This window comes from Mixophyes fleayi, chromosome 4, assembly GCF_038048845.1.
Source record: "Mixophyes fleayi isolate aMixFle1 chromosome 4, aMixFle1.hap1, whole genome shotgun sequence".
In the NCBI taxonomy this organism is placed as follows: Eukaryota; Metazoa; Chordata; class Amphibia; order Anura; family Limnodynastidae; genus Mixophyes; species Mixophyes fleayi.
The window spans coordinates 305,528,527-305,543,473 of NC_134405.1; the positions used below are offsets into that span (position 1 = coordinate 305,528,527).

General features: G+C 40.0%; 1 long non-coding RNA gene across 1 annotated transcript in view; it reads right to left on the reverse strand.

Moving 5' to 3' along the window:
* Positions 1-14,947, reverse strand: part of LOC142150171 (uncharacterized) — a 131,243-nt gene that overhangs the window by 12,441 nt on the left and 103,855 nt on the right. Inside the window, exon 2 of the long non-coding RNA XR_012691056.1 lies at positions 12,782-12,908. This is a non-coding gene — a long non-coding RNA (uncharacterized LOC142150171). The remainder of the gene's footprint in view (positions 1-12,781; positions 12,909-14,947) is intronic.

Consider the following 14,947-nt stretch of genomic DNA (forward strand, 5'->3'; position numbering starts at 1 on the left):
TGTTTTATGATCGGCTTATCAGGCCTGGCGGTAGCGGATTCCATTAGATGCCACACTCAGACAGCAGATTTAGTTAGTAAAGAGTAAGATGTAGGCATCCTGGTCTGTCATTGTTTCCCACCCTTGCAGATTTGCGTGATTCTGCCATTTACACCTGCTTGCATTTGGTAAGCTGGATGGGTACATTCTAGTGAATGTTTCGCTTATGCTGATTGGTGATTTCTTCATGACTCTGCAAATATTATGCTTTTGTTTGTGTGTTTAAGCTAAAAAAAAATAAAAAATGATTTTCATACACCAGATGGGGAATTCTATGCAGAACACTTAGGACCAAAGTCCACAGAAAAACGGGCACAATTCTATACCTCAAGGCAAAATGATGCAAAGATTCATGTAAACAATTTTGAAAGTTTCTCATATATTTTACTATTTAGTTGCCTTCTTATAAAAGGTAACTTCTATTTTACATTTAGTTCTCCTTTAGGCTAAAAAAAATATTTCTAGCACCATGTTGGAGTAATCTTCATGCACAATTATTCATAGATGTAAGATGTAGTGTTTGCATAGTTGATATGTTATCTTGACCTCATGATCTTACATTGCTGGAGTTTCTTTGAGTAGGGCTGAAGCCAGACATCACTGAAAAGGAGGTAAGGAATTTGAATTTTTTGTTCTTGGTATGTTTAAAATATTTTTCATATTTGAAAACGTGCCCTATAACTAGTTAGTTAGAACCTGTAATACTTTAAATCTTCCCTTGGCAGTGACAAGGGCGTTTTAAATGGTCCCAGTAATTTCTGATCCTACACAACTAACTAAACATTCTGGGTGGGCAAGGCTGGATTAAGGGTTCAGACCATCCTAGGCTAATACGCTTGCAGCGCCCCATCGCCTTCCACACCAGGCAAATACCCAGAAAGTAAATATGAACTCATTGTTAATTTAAAATCTGGCATCCTTCATCCCACCCCCCACCAAGTTTTTTAAAGCTCAGCCCAACTTGGCTTTTTAAAGTATTCACGGCAATCAATAACTAATATAATTTTCATTAAAATCAGGACTGAATTTCAGTTTATCCCTCTCCCTGTCGCAGTTTTGCATTCCCAAAAATCTTGCACCGCCCCCTGCACTCAAGAAAAAAATCTTGTGTCCTGGGCTGCAGCCTAGTCACCCTATTGGATAATCAGGCCCTGTGGATGGGACTCCAGAGTTCTATTGTTACAGCGACTTTATCACAATTATTAATATTTCAAAAATTCAAAGCCACTCTCTGAATCAAACCTTATACTTATTTATTATTTCAAACAAAAAATCTATTTGTTGATTTTTTTTTTTAAATGGTTAAAAACAATCACTCAAGAGAAAGGCTTGAATCTGTGCAGTACAAGTGGATAAGCAGATTTTGACACAATGGGCCTGATTCATTAAGGAAAGTAAAGCAAAAAAAGGAGTAACTTTGCACTTGGGCAAAACCATGTTGCATAAGAATGGGAGATACATTTATAATGTGGAGACAGATTTATATTATAGTTGGGTTAGAGCATGTCCTAGATCAACTTTACATTTCAGTGTAAAAATAAAGCTATCAAGTATTTGTGTGCTAGATGAAAAAACAGCCAGTATTTAACTTATGTGCAAAATACTAAACTAATTTGCACCCCTTGCATTGTAACATGGTTTGTCCAGGAGAAGATTTACTCTTTTGTTTTTGCCTTACTCTCCTTAATGGCTCAGGCCCAATAAGCTTAAATTTAGATCTCAGTTTCCCAGTATAACATTTCTAAGGGGCCACCATAGACTTGCCGAGATTGACCGTTTAGAAGTAAATAAAAATGTTTTTCCTCCACTGTAAAATAGCATGATGGTTGTAAGAACAAGTTGAGTGACTCAGAATATATTCCTCCGTGTATTTTCCTCATTCTATTACGTCTACGCCATCCAGCTGCACAGCATTCATGTGCTGCACAAACTATAATAATCAACCCTCTTGATGCTTCCAAATTAGCTGGAACACTTCATCCAAAGTAAATATTGGAGCCAACTGCGGAAAAACACATAAATGTATGCATGTGCCTTTGGAAAACAAGAGATACCACTCACCAAAATGGCAGGGGAACAGCATTCCTCTTCACATTTTTAATTCAGATCAGAAGTTGAATTTTTAAGTGCAAAACTCATATGAAGAAACATGATTTTAGGTTAAGAACCCTTGACTGGCTTTTTGAAGTGCTGTGACATTACACAGATATATAGTTAGCTAATTTTATGGCTTCAAAATTGTGCACTGTACAAAAGACTGCTCTGAGTACAGAGCGCAGAATTCAGCATGGAACCTTACTACAAAAAGAACAGGAGACTGCTCTTAGCACAGAAGAGAATTGGTGATCAGTCCGCACATTACTGAAATAATATATAATTTACAAATAATGGGAACAGGGAATTGCAAATATCTTAAAAAAGAAATGAAATTACATATTGCACCATATTTAAGCTCTATATTTTTGCATGATGAAACACAATAGAGAATGAGATGACACATTGATGCTCCCGGGTGCACTCAATACATGGTGAGTCACTATGTCAGGGTAGGGTAATATTACAACATTTGTGGATATTCATTTAGTTTAAGGAGAGCTGAAACTAACAAGAGTAATTATGTGGCACTTTTACCAATGGTGTAGTGTTTTGTACAGTATACAGTTACTGCACAGGTACTTACTTCTGGCCCTGGGTTTTCTCCAGTTGCTTCATTCCACTCTTCCCGTTTCTCAGACTGTGGAAAGTTTAAGTGTAAAAGGGCCACTGCATATGTAGGTTTTACAACCAGTTTAGTACAAGGGATGACACAGGTGTAATAGTGCAGTATAAATGTAAATGCTAGTATAATGGTAACTGCACTATTAAAGTTATTTCATCGTTTTCCAATAACCATTGTCTATGCGATTTGTGTGGTTCCAAAGCACAAGCAATTTATTTAGCAAAAGTAAATAGAATAACAGTTCAACAAATAAGTACAGCCAATACATACACCGCGCGGTGCTGCGCTATGCTGGATCCAGCTAGACAGTCCTTTAGTCCTGAAGACTGTGGTCAGAATGACTGCAAGCTAATTCCAGGGAGCAATATATATACATTTGGTATTACAGTAAATACAATACAGATGACTTGGCAAGTTTCCATAGTTTCAGGATTCAGGAAGGTCCAGTGTAAGGCAGTCCATAGGTCAGTTCAAACAACACCCTCCAGGGGTGGGGGTCAACTTTCCAAGGGTGGGGGTCAGCTCTCCAGAAGATGAATACTAATGTTCCCATCAAGAACTAGTTTAAACTGGTCTATTGGCATTACACAGACAATATCATTCTAATCATATGTGTACATATAACCTTATAATATTTATCTATAAACCAAATAACATCTGCTCATAAACAACTGTGGATTGGAACTATTATAAATATGAACTATATACAAGTGAATGTGTAAGTGCGAGTGTATGCGTGCTTTATTTATCCTGCGATTGCGCCATGACAAGTGGCATACTGATCGCATTCGCACAGTAAAACAATATTAATCAACATACTTTCTTTCATCCAATTATTAGACATTGACAGCACCATCTCACTATGAAATCATTCTTCCTTATTGGCTCCCCCAGCACCTCATTTGGTGCACAGGACAAATCACACTGACACTGCTGCACGGGTATGCACTAGAGCTGATATAAGCCTTGTGAGTTGTCCCTCTGTGTCTCAACCTGCACTGTTGCATTCACTTGGCCACCTGTATTTCCCGTTGGGCCAGGTGGGTGACACACATTGCAAGTACCTGGGCTCTTTTCCTTCTACTGGGTATACCATCTCTGTGCTCTCACAGCCAGACTAGCAGTGCTGAACTCAGCAAGCCTGAGCTTTCAGTCGCCATACAGTCACAATGTAGGTCAGAAGCTATTTGACTCTTCCAATCCCATCACAGATCACATGGAATGCTCTAGGTGTGACAAGTTCAACTAGCCTAATCTCCGGGTACCTTGGCCACTAAATAACGGTTCCACGTGTAAAAGGTAAAACCAAAGTGAAAAAATTTAAATTGGTGAGGTTTGGGGTTGTCATTGGTTGTCATGTTAGTACACTCAGGAAGTCATTTTTTTACCCATTCTCACCTGGTAATGCTGGGTCCATTCTGGTCCTTTATTTTTTACACACTTGTATTAAATACAATAAAATAAATATGTATTGCCCACATTAATTTGGTTCCATATATACTTCTTGGACTTCCGGCAGACTGCTAGCCTTTCTCCCTCAATACTTATTAGTAAGTCAGCACTTTCCTCATATTGCCAAAGCCATTATGCACCACTTTATTAAAGAAATAAATATATTTTATTTTTTCTTGATCCATTATACTCAAAATGAAAAATTAAACAAAACCAAAAACTCAACATTAAAAATGACCAGTGGCCAGCCAATCACATGCGGATATTGAAGGGAAATACTTGTGATTGGACGACTGATGAAGGTGAATCGCAGGACTCCTGTGTATAGTCATTTAGAGCCCGGCAGGTGTATTGTGTAAGTGCTTGGTTTTTGCATGGGGATTTGCTGTTTTTTTGTTTGTTTTATTGTCATTTTGACTATGACATATCAATAAAGAAATAAAGTTGTTTTTTTTTTAGTTTACTAAAATTGTGAATGAGGGTTTGGGGGATTATTCTATTAAATTAAATCTAATTTGAAAATTAGGTGTGTGTCTTTATTTATTTATTTATTTACCTTTTTGGTTTAACTGGCTTTGGGGCATTTGTCTGCTAGAGGAAGCAAATGCCATTCGAGCTGACCGGAAACTGTCCCTCCCTTCTACACCATACATCCCGTCCCCATCTTTCATGGGGCAGACAATACATGATGTGTGCAGAAAATAAGAGACACAGAGAGAAGTGTCTGCTTCTGAAGTCTACAGAGCCAGATGGTGGAAGGTTAAGTCGTGGTGAGAGGGCTCTTACTGTAATAGGGGTGGTGGCTGGGTATTAATGTAATGGTGAGAGTGGTTGATAATAATTGAATAGGTGATGGGAAATAAAAATGTATTCGTGGGGGCAATATAGTTGATGGTGGGGACTATTTAATTTAATAGTGTGGTCATAGTAATGACTATTAATTTAAGGTGGTATGATGACATTATTTAATTAATGCTAGGGTCCTTTGTGGATTAATAATTTTAATGTGGGACTGAAATTAGGGAGGATATGGGTCTATGTATTAACTGTGAATGCTATTAATTCATGTTGGGGATGGTTTCACTTAGGGAGGCCTAATTATTAAACATAGGTGCTATTGATTTATCATTGGAGCTGGTTGCAGAGAGGGAGACCTAAATGGTTTACTCTCTGCTAGTACCAAGCAGCAAGAGAGTTTAAGACACCAGCAGCTGCAAGCAGTGAAAGCTGCAAGACCAGGTAGGATAGAGCAGTAGAGTCTGACAACTGTTCTGATTCTGGTGGGGGCAGTGCAGATTTTGTCTCGTTGTCCTGCTCAGTCAGGACTTTGTTTTCCAACTGCAAGTATAGTTGGAATGTATGTCCTAATTCACCCTGTACTTCTTGTTAGGGCAAGCTGCAGGCAGTAGCTTTAGAAGCAAGCAGCTCGCCCTTAATGAGCAATATAGTCAGAAATTATACAAATTCCATTGACATCAACGGGTAAATTTATCAAGCTGCGGGTTTGAAAATTTAGAGATTGTCAAGAACTCATAACCAAGCAAACAGAAACAGTACTAAAGTTCCTGGATAGAAAGAAGGTGCTGTGATTCCAGTAGATGTATCATAAACAGGGCTAGAGATGCTGCTCCTTCATGAAGCGAACCAGAAGCCTCTGTGTCTCATGCCATGACACCAAACCAATAATGCATAGATTGAGAAACAAATGTTGACTTTAACAGTGGAAAGTGAGAAAATTCCATCATAACACTTATGGTCCTTGAACAGTGGTTGAAACGGACCACAAGCTGCAACAGATCTCCTGATGGCGGGTCCACCGTGCCTATAAAGGATGTTGTTGAGATTACAGAGCTTTTAAAGTTTCCTTCTATCTGCTAATAAGTTACGGCCTCGCTTGAGCCGTCAGAGGTTAATCTAACACTGCCTTCCAAAAAACACATTTCTAAAGATTTGCAACTTACCATTTAATTTAATACGGTTTGGGGCCATGCATCATAAACTACATTAGCAATGTGACTTTTGACAAAGTATATAATAACACAATAAAACGTAATACATCACAGAATGGAACAGATCTTAAACTGGATTTAATGATCTTGTTTACAAAGACTGCTGCATGGTAGTTTATCAAATGATTGTTAATAAATATATTTGCTCTCTTTTACCATGTTAAATTTCAGGCCCCTGGCATTCAAAGTCCCTGTGTTAATACATATAACACGGGACCATTGTGTTGGTGGCCTGGAGCAGTGCTATGGAGGGAACAGGATGAACGCCCTTCTGATTTAGGCTCCTTTGTAGGGGCCAGACTTCATCATTGACTACAACAGTGCACAATAAGGAATCCCAAAGCCAATGGGGAGGGGGGGATACACAATTCCAGTAAAGGGGAGCAAGGCGGTGGGAAGGGGGGTTTCCTTTTTAAAAAATTGAACCAGTTTGCAAATGGGTTGTGTTAGTTTGGTATGATTTAATATAGCGAAGCGTAATCACGGACTATGAAATGGCAAAACATTTTTCATTGTCACTTGAACCTTTGTTATTCATAGTCACTTGAACCTTTGTTAGTCTGTGTTAAAGACAGCCAGTGTCATTTTCTAGGTTAGTAGTAGTATTGGTTAGGGTTTAGTTGTACAATATGTTTTTTCTCATATTCCAGGGAAAATCCTTTCTTAATTTTGTACAGCAAGCCAAGTGAGACGATCGCTTTAAGCCTCAAGTTGTGGAAGGTCTCAAGTGAATTAAATTAAAAAAAGAAAAAAAAGTCTATATTTTCCAGTTTTATGAGAGCCTTTGACTGATTTTGCCTCAGGCCCCATATTTTGCTGAAATGGTCCAGCTTAGAGATGAGCTAAATCATGGTGACAGTTTGCTCATATAAAGTCAAACAAGCCACAGTCACGAAGTTCTGGCAATACAATCTTCCCATTTTGCTTTACCATTCCTGCACAATCCATTGTTCATTGCTTTTGTAGGGTGAAGACAGTTGATTCTGCTGTGTGGTGTGTTTTGGGAACACTTGAGACGAAATCCTGCTGCAGAAACATACAAAATTCCAACAAATTTCGGAATAAGGCAAATATTTTGTGGAACAGTTTTTAAAATATTTATTTATTGTCTGATAAGCACTATATTGTTAGACTGTAACTATTCTAATAAAGTATTTACAATTTCACATAACTCCCCAATTTGTTCTCTTTTCTCTGAGCTACAGTCACAAGCCATGAGAGGGCAGCTTGTGATACCCTAGAACAGTTGAAAATTGTATATTAAAGTCCATTTGCTCACCGAAAAGTAGAGTTGTACATTTTTATTTTCTGCTCTTTGACCCGCTTGTCCACAGATAGTTCCCACATTTTTCTCCTGGGAAGGTCTCCAACCAATTGCAGGATTTCTCACCCAGTTGAGAATAAGCGGTCTTGCATCTTTTTTTTTATTTTTATTTTTTTTCTCCTAAAACATCCTTTGTTAAACATTCATTTATGTCTTAAAGTCATAGTATCATTATATTATATTATCATTATTATTATATCATAGGGTCATTGAGGCTGTTTTCATTTACCTACCATTTGTCTATAAATGTGCTTACTTATATAAATTGTTCCATTCAAAATGGGTGTAGGACATCACTAAACTTCAGACATCTACATGAACGTGTAAAAATCAAGTAACCTTGTGAGAGAAAGAGGCCGAGTCACACCAGGTGTGTACCAAAAATCTCCACAAATTGAAACTCATTTAAAAAACAATGGTTCTGCAGGATGAAATTCCATTTATGCACATTAGTGCAATACTCATATACTTCACCTAGGCTTCAATCAGCAGAGAACTGCTCGATCTGCCCAATTCCTCCCATCAGGACTAAACAAGGAAACACCATCTTGACATAGTAATCCATGCACTTACCTTTATTATCATATGCAATAGTGCAAAAATATGTACATAACATCACAAGACATAATTTGTGTAGGTGTGTAAATGAACCTTTCAAAATGTCTGTAGAATTGGGACTAAGGGGTATATTTACTAAAAAAAAAGCAGAGATGTTGCCTATAGCAACCAATCAGATTCTAGCTGTCATTTTGTAGAGTGCATTAAATAAATGACAGCTAGAATCTGATTGGTTACTATAGGCAACATCTCCACTTTTTCAAACCCGCAGTTTAGTAAATCTAGCCCCAAGAAGGCATAAATGCCAGGGCGTTTATGCTGGGGTCCAGGGATGGACTGCTAAATCATTATAATAAGGGCTGGCTCTGGCATTTCCAGAGCCTCCAAGCTGGCAATTTGTGCATGTGCTGTGAAGTTGCTCCTCTACACTGAGGCACCTTGGTGCACCTATGCTGATCCCTGCTCTGTTCAGAACTGGGACTCGGAAGTTGAGGGAGAAGGTGCTTTATATATTTTTCCAGCATGGGTGAGCTCGTAGAGCGCCCCAGTAAGTGGGTGTTTCGCTGGACCTGAGTGTAATGATGTGTTAAGTATTTTATTTTGCACTTAGATAGGGAAAACAGTGTCCCTTTAAAACTAGGTTATACAATGCAGCTAAAGCAGTTGGTAAATGTAATAATAGGCTTCTGTGGAAGCTTTGCATTATGCTGTGAAGTTTGTAAATTGCCATCCAGAGTGTTTACTGGGCTGCAGCTTTCCAAATTAATTCTCATCAAGTGCCTGATGAACTTCATCATCTAAACTTTTTCAGTTCTCACTGGCGAACGTTGGGTGTGGGTGATTCTGGCCGAAGATATTATCCAAAAAACAATGTTGTGATCATTTTTACAAGTTTACAGGATTTAGATGTTTTTGTCCCTCCTCCTAGGAAAATTTAGTGGTAGGCTCCACTCCACTATCTCCCTGGCTAAGCCTACGGTTTTGGACTCTCCAAACAAATTAGCACTTTATATTGTAAATTTAATGTCCTCCCCCAAATATTGGCAATTGATTTTAGGTGGGTCTGGATCCGGTTTCCTAGGAATCGATTAGACAGAATTTGGCAAAATCGTAAATTTGCGTCAGGATTAAAGAGAGTGCCTTAAAGATTTATTTTAGATAGTAAATGGTATCCACCAGGATCAAAGCTTTCTCTCCTTCCGTCCTAATTTTTTGGAGGAACTGTGCGCAAGTTGGTTACTTCCCAACAATGTTGTTGTATTAGTCTGAGATCAAGGGCCTCATTCACCCAGTAACAGGTATTAACTCTCCAGAATACTTCCTGCTTCTCCTATCAGCTCATCACTCAGGTAAGTGTATACATTACATTTTCATTTCCGCGCATGTCACATAACGCCAATGTGGAAGAGTCCTAACCCTCCTGTGCTTGTTAAACAATTAATAAAATATGGCATATCAGAGTATCCTTTGAAATTTTGGTGATCTTCACCTAAGAATGGTAGCCATGAATATATCACTTTAATGCCAAGCTCGAAGTTTGAAATCTTTTCAGCCTTTTGCTTGGGATAGGGATTTCTTTTTTACACAGTGCCCCACTCCAGATCTGTGGTACTCTCCCTCTTTATTTTGGTGTTGAATCTGGAGCTTCTCCTAGCTCACCCCTACGATATTCCTTCTGGGAGGCCCTCTCTTTTCATACCATATCACCCTCTCACCCTTTACTCTCCCTCAGTTACCCCTACAACTTAGTACCATGAAGAAGCTTGGACATCTTAATGCGGCAAGTTTACAACTGCAAAAATGGTTCTGTACACGTATATGTTTCTATGGCTGCATTTTGAGTTGCACAAAATCTTAAGATACATTCAACTTGTATTTTAGTGTACATGATACATCCATCGCAGAGATGCAACTGTCACTAAAATGACCACAGAAAAGTAGACCAGGCTTATTGTAGGTGTAGAGATATGTTCTTAATAGGCTTATCTTAAGGATATGCATAAGTTAAAATTCGGTGGCCACGTCTTTGCTCTACTGGACTTACATATGAAGACCACCGAGATGCAAGGAGCTGAAAGTCTATGATAGGCTCAACTCAAAAGATGGACACAGGGGTGGTGCTAGAAGCTCCAGTGCCACCCTGTTGTGAGCTGGCACAGGCACCGCAAAACCCATCTTCCACTCTATTGCACATGTGCAGAAATGGCTTCACTGCATATGTACTGACCCCCCCATACCCCTGTGCTAGCTCTGATGCCTGCTCTGTTACCCACAGAGCATGGACTCAGAATATAAAGTAGTACTTGTCACGGGCACTAGGAGTTCTGCCCAGGATTCACCAGTTGATAATACTTACCAGAGGGGTGGGGTTTACACAGCGGTCCTCTGGCAGTAGTGTGAATAGTAGGAACGTATATAACAGCAGTTGGAGAGACTTGCAGCTATACTGGTAGGAGAGTCGAGTGGACGTGAACAGGTGAAGGAAGGTAACGGGAGAGTCAGTGGTCTGCGGATAGCAAGTTGTACCACTGCTGTGAAGGGAAGACTTGTCCAGGTGCAGGTAGGTAGCGGGAGAGTCAGTGGTCTGCATATAGCAAGTTGTACCACTGCTGTGATGAGAAGACTTGTCCAGGTGCAGGTAGGTAGCGGGAGAGTCAGTGGTCTGCGTATAGCAAGTTGTACCACTGCTGTGAAGGGAAGACTTGTCCAGGTGCAGGTAGGTAGCGGGAGAGTCAGTGGTCTGCGTATAGCAAGTTGTACCACTGCTGTGATGAGAAGACTTGTCCAGGTGCAGGTAGGTAGCGGGAGAGTCAGTGGTCTGCGTATAGCAAGTTGTACCACTGCTGTGAAGGGAAGACTTGTTCAGGTGCAGGTAGGTAGCGGGAGAGTCAGTGGTCTGCGTATAGCAAGTTGTACCACTGCTGTGAAGGGAAGACTTGTCCAGGTGTAGGTAGGTAGCGGGAGAGTCAGTGGTCTGCGTATAGCAAGTTGTACCACTGCTGTGATGAGGTGAGGACTTGTCCAGGTGCGGATAAGTGGAGAAGAGATAAGAGTCTATAACTGTATAAATACAATTGGAGAGCAGAGGAGCTAGTCCCAAACAGATATGCAGCGTCACAGCTAATAGTCTATAGCGGGTATGTATACCGCTGTTGAGTAGAGAGGCTTGTCCAAAGCGGATATGCAGGATAACAACTGATAGTCAATAACAAGTATGCATACCGCTGCTGAGTAGAGAAGCTTGTCCAACGAGGATATGCAGGCACAGCAGGAGAGCTGAGAGACTGTAGCGGGTATGGGAACCGCAGGTGAGCAGAGCAGGTAATCCAGCAGACAGCTGAAGACATGAGCAGGACACAGGAGTCAGTAGCGGGCATGGGAACCGCCGATGAGCAGAGCAGGTAATCCAGCAGGAAACTGAAGATACGAGCAGGACACAGGAGACACCTTCAGAGACTCACAGGGAATGAGACTCAAGATCAGGCAACGATACCATGGCCACAGGTGCCTTAAATAGGGAGAGGTGATTGATCCACCAATTAGGTTAAAAGCAAGGTCATAAGAGTTCATGGACGCTGCGCATGCGCAGTCCATCAAGATGGCGGACGGCCGCGGCTCAGGACAGGCGCACCAGCGCAGAGGCACTCACGGTCCGGTGAGTGACAGTACGTCACCTGTGTAAAAGCAATAATCTTTTTTTGCGCAGGCCGGATGGCAGGCTGCCCCAGTAAGCGCGGCACCCTCTGTCCCGCTTACGGGGCTTACTGTGATCCATTGGCTCTGCACAGTCTTAAGTTGTGTGTATATAGAGTGTAACCAATCTTAGGCGAGTCACATTTTTATATGATGCAAATAGATGTACATCCAACTCTAATTCAGGACCATAGACATCACCTATGTACATATCCATGACAAGAGCAAGCTCTGGTAGTGAAATTGAGCAAATAGAGTTTTCTGGCGGAACCAACGTTCTGGAGCCAAATGAGGAATGAGGCAAAAATTCAGTGGAATAGTATTAAACATTTCACTCATTTCTAGTCATTGGGTTCTGTATGAGCAACTATTTTATGTAAATATGTTAATACATATCCCAATCACATTGGGCCTGATTCATTAAGGATCTTAACTTAAGAAACTTCTTATTTCAGTCTCCTGGACAAAAAGCATGTTACAAACAATGCATGGGGTGCAAATTAGTATTCTGTTTTGCACATAAGTTAAATACTGACTGTTTTTTCATGTATCACACAAATATCAACTTTAAATTTCAGTGTACAAATAATCTATCAAGTATTTGTGTGCTACATGAAAAAACAGTCAGTATTTAACTTATGTCAAAACAGAATACTAATTTGCACCCCTTGCATTGTAACATGGTTTTGTCCAGGAGACTGAAATAAGAAGTGTCTCAAGTTAAGATCCTTAATGAATCAGGCATCTTATTCTTATAATATTCTCATTTTGCAGTAAACGGAGAGAACGGCAAAGAAAACAACATTGTACGCACAAACAACATCCACATCTGCGCGTGCACTCAGCCCTTAATCACATTACCATGAAACTCTTTCTTACAGCTGTCACCTCCCTGGTAAATCCCACTTTGTTGTCTTAAGTGCCTTGGTCAAGAGGTATATTCCCTCATCAAGTTTAAGCAATAATAAGTAGAAATGAACCTGATACCTTCTTTGCAATAAGTGTGTCTGTAGCAAAAGCTATTTCAAGTCGGTCTCTATTGTGTTGAAGTAGCATCAGATTTCTCCCCGGGGAAGAGGAATTGAAGAGCTGAAAGAAGAAATACTGAAGATGCCTGTGGAAAAAAAAAAAAAAAAAGCATAATAAATTATAAGTGTGATAGAGAGATCCAAAGTATTATGTGGTCTTAAAATGAAAAATATAGAAGCTTCCCAGCCTCATTTACACTTGTTTTAATCAGATTACTTTACCTCTTGGAAAATATATAAGGCCAAAAAAAAACAAAAAACGAGTTAATTAACTTGCCCGTTCTGTGGTGTGAAAAATAGCTATTAATTTGCTGGACTGACAGGGAGGAAATGGGGGGAAAATTGAATTTGTGGTAAAAGCCAGCTCCGTAATCAACAAAGAAATATCGGTAGTGCCGTTAATTTGATCACTGGGTTTCACTGCTCTGGGTTCTACAGAACAGCAAGAGATGCCATGTTAGAACAGCAGTGATATCATGACTGACTGCGGCTGCTACGCCGGCTTTCATTACTACAGCTCTCCAGCTCTGACTTGCAGCTCCTGCTGAACTATGTCTCAATTGCAGCCCTGCGCATGGGGTATTCGGAGATTAATGGCTAATTTTAAATTTCATTCTCTGCTCCTCTGAACCTATTATGTTCCTCATCATTGTAAGGGGTGCTTTGTTGCTGAGCTACCTTTGTTCCTTATAACCCACGAGCCATTGGGGAGCACCTTCCTCTGAGGCAGGTTTCAAAAGTGCCATGTTTTTTTCGAAACGCTTCAAGGCAGCAATAGAAATGAACAAATTGTTCAAGCACCACAGAGTAAGGAGGAGAGTCGGCAACTCATTGCTCTATAGTTCATTATGTAGGCCATTCTAGCACTGAAGGGTTATAAACAATGTCTGGGCTGTTAAATTCTTGTACCTGGAATGTTTTAGCCAGGAAGATGAAGCACCTTCAGTAAAGGTTATTTACAGAAGCACTTATCATGCGCCTTCCACAGTACATATGCCCTGTTGGTGAATATTCACATTTTATGGGGAAGTACAAGAATTTCTGGGTCAAGATGTCGGCATTTGCAGGAGGAAAATATTTTAGGGGAGACTGAGTGGAGGGGTCGTGTTTATTGCTGAATGTGAGCCTGGTACATGAATGTGCCTAGTTATACACCCTCATGTAAAAACACATTTTGCTTTGGGTGGGACAATATTATTTAAATGAGAGCCATGGAGAAGGTGCATTTATTGAGTGTCCGATCTTTAGCAGCTGCCCACAATACATTCTTCTTCCAGGTGCACTTTACATGGGAACGCACATTTTCAGGAACATTTTAACCAATGCAATAACAGTTTTCACATACAAAAAAGTAATAAATAAAGAGCTGATTTCCCCCCTGTGATTACTTTAAGACATAGGGGTAAATTTATCAAGCTGTGGGTATGTAAAAGTGGAGATGCTGCCTATAGCAACCAATCAGATTCTCGTTATCATTTATTTAGTACAATCTACAAAATGACAGCTAGAATCTGATTGGTTGCTATAGGCAACATCTCCACTTTTTCAAACCCGCAGCCTGATAAATTTACCCCATAAATGAAGATAAGCCAAGCAGCACTTTAGGATATAACAGAATAGATTAAATGAATGAAGGGGGGAAGGATGGACTCTGAGAGACATTTTCATATTTCTTACCATATGCATTTCCAGTCCGACCGGCAATCCTGCAAAAGCTGGTGCAGATTAACGTTTCGGGGGTAGTAAAACTCTGTATACTAACATGTTATGTACTTTCCGAGGTGACCTAGTGTTGCAGTGCAGTGCATATTACTACAGGAAATGCACGCCAATTACAATTAATTAGCTTGATTAGCATTACAAATATATTATGCCAATGTTTAATTACTTTATTGTCATCCTGGCTGGAAGTACATCTCTGAAGTATTCCCTCTTGAAGTTCTAAGCCAATGAGTTAACCCTCCTAAGATACTTCCCTATAGCCACAGTTACATTTTTTATGATTGACTTACCATAGTCAACAGCCATGTGGGTAAGGGCTTTTTAACCTCCTGGCACTGGACATTTAGTATGACTTGTGGTTAGAGTGGTGCTATTATGTTAACATAAAGCTGTATATGGAGGT